Source organism: Oratosquilla oratoria, chromosome 22 (genome assembly GCF_046742065.1).
Source record: "Oratosquilla oratoria isolate Oo_2021 chromosome 22, ASM4674206v1, whole genome shotgun sequence".
Taxonomy (NCBI): Eukaryota; Metazoa; Arthropoda; class Malacostraca; order Stomatopoda; family Squillidae; genus Oratosquilla; species Oratosquilla oratoria.
The window spans coordinates 40,807,895-40,812,894 of NC_134798.1; positions in this window are offsets into that span (position 1 = coordinate 40,807,895).

Consider the following 5,000-nt stretch of genomic DNA (forward strand, 5'->3'; position numbering starts at 1 on the left):
ACTGGATTTGAGTCCCTAAGAGACGAAATATGTCGTATATTTCACTTGAACAGAAATACAAAACTGAATAATCAAAAGCAAAAAAACAAAACAAGAATTAAACAAAATCAACAGACAAACGTAAACCCACTTTTTGTGAAAACGAAAAACAAATCTACCAGAGCGGGCCTTCCTCCGGCCAAAGATCACCTTTGCCCTTTGTGTTTGGAGAGCCATGGGATCAAGTCTGGATCTCCGTACGCCCACATGGAATCCTGAGGCAATTTGGGGACGCCCACAGCATTCGATGTTGAATGGATTGAAGCCGAGAGAATGGAGTAGAAACAAGGGTACTATCGCAAGATCCAATTTAGACCTAAAAAAAAAGAAATCAATACAAAAGGAAAAACCGATAAATTCGTGTCCAGGTCTGCACGTATAGAATAAATTAATAAAAAATAAAAAAAAACAGAGCGGGAGTGGGAGATATGCCTGTATTTGAAGAAATACAGGCGTATGTCAAAAGCGAAAATCTCGATATGATAGGAATAACCGAGACATGGTTAAATGGTACAGAGTTCGAAGCTGAATTTAATATTGCGGGATTTAAATATTTTAATCAGAGTAGAAACCACAAGATAGGTGTAATATATAGGCCAAAGACATTATCATTAGCAGACGACAAACTGTTATTTCAAGAACTGTCTAGTTTCTGCAATCGGGATTTATTGATAATGGGTGATTTCAATTTTACTGACATTGATTGAATGACCCTTGAACATGGCCATATAGATAGTTGCTTGATAGATTTTTTCGGTGACAATTACTTAGTTCAGCGTGTAAAAGAGCCCACAAGACATGGAAACTTACTCGATCTATTGATCCCTAGCCACTAGCCGCGAAAGTATGATAACTGATTTACAAGTTTGTGAAACCATTGCAATTAGTGATCACAACTTAGAATAGATACTTGTGTATCTAAAATATCCGATTTCGGTAAAGCTTAGTTCATAGGACTACGTCAGGAGCTTCAGCTTACAGATAGGGAGGCAAAATAAAGACCTGTAGATCAGATGTGGGAAATATTTCAAAATACGCTTACTAAGATGATTCATACTTGGAAATAAACTTTCCTACTGGGATTTGAACCCTCGCCTGAGCGGCTTACTTCGTAGAAGGCGAAGACCGTACCGTCACGTCACCACGACCCTTCAAAACAGAACGAATTAGTTCATGGACTAACCATTCTGCCGAGGGCTCTCAGGTGGAACGTGGTATATACTGTATTTCATCAAATCCTTTATGCAGGCTAGTCTTCCGACAAGTGATTTTATGTCATTTTGACATTTGGAAATATTCCTTTTAAGGACAGACGTCTCCCAAGTCAGGCTCGCCCAAAAAGACTCGACAATGAAACTGAAAAATAGTATTGCTAAAAAGAGACAGGCTTATAAGAAATATATGTGCTCGGGTGAATATAATGAATATGAAAGTTATGTATCAATACAGAGAGATTTAAAAAAGCCAATAAAAAAAAGAAAATGACAATACAAAATGAATATCACTGATGAATCCAAAGAGAAACCCAAAGAATTGTATAGTTACATTAGAGATAAAATGGTTGTTAGGAATCACATTGGTCCACTATTATCTGATGACGGTCAACTTGAATATTCAAATAAGGAATGTGTATATCATATACTAAATAAAAAGATTCTGTTACAATTATTTCTTTTTCCTGAGGCGAGAGGCGTTTGGGGGTAAATCGGTTACACCGCCAACTACGGTGAAGAAGAAGAACTCGAAGAAGAAGAAGAAGAACTCGAAGAAATCGAAGAAGAAGAAGAGGAAGAACTCGAAGAAGAAGAAGAAGAAGAACTCGAAGAAGAAGAAGAAGAAGAAGAAGAAGAAGAAGAAGAAGAAGAAGAAGAAGAAGAAGAAGAAGAACTCGAAGAAGAAGAAGAAGAACTCGAAGTAGAAGAAGAGGAAGAACTCGAAGAACTCGAAGAAGAAGTAGAACTCGAAGAACTCGAAGAAGAACTCGAAAAACTCGAAGAGGAACTCGAAGAACTCGAGGAACTCGAAAAAGAAGAACTCGAAGAACTCGAAAAAGAAAAACTCGAAGAACTCGAAAAAGAAGAACTCGAAGAACTCGAAAGAGAAGAACTCGAAGAACTCGAAGAAGAACTCGAAGAAGAAGAAGAAGAAGAAGAAGAAGAAGAAGAAGAAGAAGAAGAAGAAGAAGAACTCGAAGAAGAAGAACTCGAAGAAGAAGAAGAACTCGAAGAAGAAGAAGAAGAAGAAGAAGAAGAAGAAGAAGAAGAACTCGAAGAACTCGAAGAAGAACTCGAAGAACTCGAAGAACTCGAAGAAGAACTCGAAGAACTCGAAGAAGAACTCGAAGAACTCGAAGAAGAACTCGAAGAACTCGAAGAAGAACTCGAAGAACTCGAAGAAGAACTCGAACTCGAAGAAGAACTCGAAGAACTCGAAGAACTCGAAGAAGAAGAACTCGAAGAACTCGAAGAAGAACTCGAAGAACTCGAAGAAGAACTCGAAGAACTCGAAGAAGAACTCGAAGAACTCGAAGAAGAACTCGAAGAACTCGAAGAAGAACTCGAAGAACTCGAAGAAGAACTCGAAGAACTCGAAAAAGAAGAACTCGAAGAACTCGAAGAAGAACTCGAAGAACTCGAAGAAGAACTCGAAGAACTCGAAGAAGAACTCGAAGAACTCGAAGAAGAACTCGAAGAACTCGAAGAAGAACTCGAAGAACTCGAAGAACTCGAAGAACTCGAAGAAGAACTCGAAGAACTCGAAGAACTCGAAGAACTCGAAGAACTCGAAGAAGAACTCGAAGAAGAAGAAGAACTCGAAGAGGAACTCGAAGAAGAAGAAGAACTCGAAGAAGAAGAACTCGAAGAAGAAGAAGAAGAAGAAGAAGAAGAAGAACTCGAAGAAGAAGAAGAAGAAGAAGAAGAAGAAGAAGAAGAAGAAGAAGAAGAAGAAGAAGAAGAACTCGAAGAAGAAGAAGAAGAAGAAGAAGAAGAAGAAGAAGAAGAAGAAGAAGAAGAAGAAGAAGAAGAAGAAGAAGAAGAAGAAGAAGAAGAAGAAGAACAACAACAACAACAACAACAACAACAACAACAACTCGAAGGACTCGAAGAAGTACTCGAAGAAGAACTCGAAGAAGAATTCGAAGAAGAAGAACAACTCGGAGAAGAAGAAGAAGAAGAAGAAGAACTTGAAGAAAAACTCGAAGAACTCGAAGAAGAAGAAGAAGAAGAAGAAGAAGAACTTGAAGAAGAAGAAGAACTCAAAGAAGAAGAAGAAGAAGAAGAAGAAGAAGAAGAAGAAGAAGAAGAAGAACTCGAAGAAGAAGAAGAACTCGAAGAAGAAGAAGAACTCGAAGAAGAAGAACTCGAAGAGGAAGAAGAAGAACGAATGAAGAAGAAGGAGGCTAGAAAGGAACGGAGAGAGGCCAAAGCAAAAGCTTTAACAATTCGCAAAGTTTTGAAACAAGAAAAGCAAGTAAAAAAAAAAAAAGTTAATTAAAGGAAAAAAATAATTTGAAAAATATAAAAAGGGTGTTTTGAACGGAAATTTAACACCAGCACAAATCGCCTATATAGATGACTTGCGAGAACAGCTAGATGTTGACAAGAAATAAAAAGCAATATGATTTTGATATTTTATTTTCCTAAAAAGGGGCGTAGCGCTGCGCTGCGCCGCAGGCCAAGCCCCCCGGCGTAGCGGGGCCGGCACAGCCGGTGGGCTTGTATATAAAACTATTATTTTAGCTCAGTATTCGTAAGCGAAACACCTCAAAGTGAACTCCAAACTGAGACCTGTGTGAAAGTGTAGGGTAAACCTACTCACTTCGTTAAATATAACAAAATAAAATAAAAAAAAAGGTGTATAGAGAAACTCAAAATTAATCAAACACCAGGGCCTGATGGTTGGCATCCAAGAATCTTAAAAAGAAAAAAAAATGAGAATGTTGTTCTATTAGAAATTATTTTCAAGAAATCCATCATATCCGGAGATGTCCCAAGAGAATGGAAGCTAGCTAATGTTACTCCCATATTCAAAAAAGGTGAAAAAAGAAACCAAATAACTATAGGCCTATAAGTTTGACTTCAATCGTAGGAAAAATAATGGAAACTATCATCAGAGATGCTATCGAACATCATTTAGAAAGTAACCGTTTGATAAATGATAGCCAGCATGGTTTCAGACGGAAACGTTCTTGCGTGACTAACTTACTCGAATTCTACAACACAGTTATCTCGAATTATGACAAAAGAAACAATATAGATTTAATATATCTAGACTTTGCAAAAGCTTTTGATACCGACCCATACGAAAGACTACTTACTAAATTAGCTTCGCACGGAATAAGTGGTAGCCTATTAAGTTGGACTAGTAATTGGTTGAATGATCGAAAATAGAGTTGTTTTAAATGGAAAAACTTCTAGATGGAAAAATGTTACAAGTGGAGTTCCTCAGGGTTCCGTTCTTGGGCTACTTCTATTCATACTATCTTTTAATGATATAGACCTGATGATATAAAACTGTCAGGAATGGTAAATGATCACTTAAACCAATTAGATATTCAAGATGATTTAGATAAACTACAGAAATAGTCTGAAAATTGCCTAATGAAATTTAACACAAGTAAATGTAAGGTTATGCACATAGGTAAAAATAACAATAATTATGATTACAAGTAATTTCGAAATTTGTTAACAAAATTGGATGATAAGAAGGATCTCGACGTAATTATCAATGATGATCTCAAATCATCTAAGCAGTGTAATTCCGCCTCAGAGAAAGCAAATACGATTCTAGGACTGATTGCGCGATCTTTTGATATCAAAAGTCCATCACTCATTAACAAGCTATATAAATCGTTAGTTCGTCCACATAAGAAATAGGCTGATTCCGCATGGTCACCGAATCTCATTAAAGACATCGACAGACTGGAAAAAAGTACAACGGCGAGCCACAAAACTGATTCC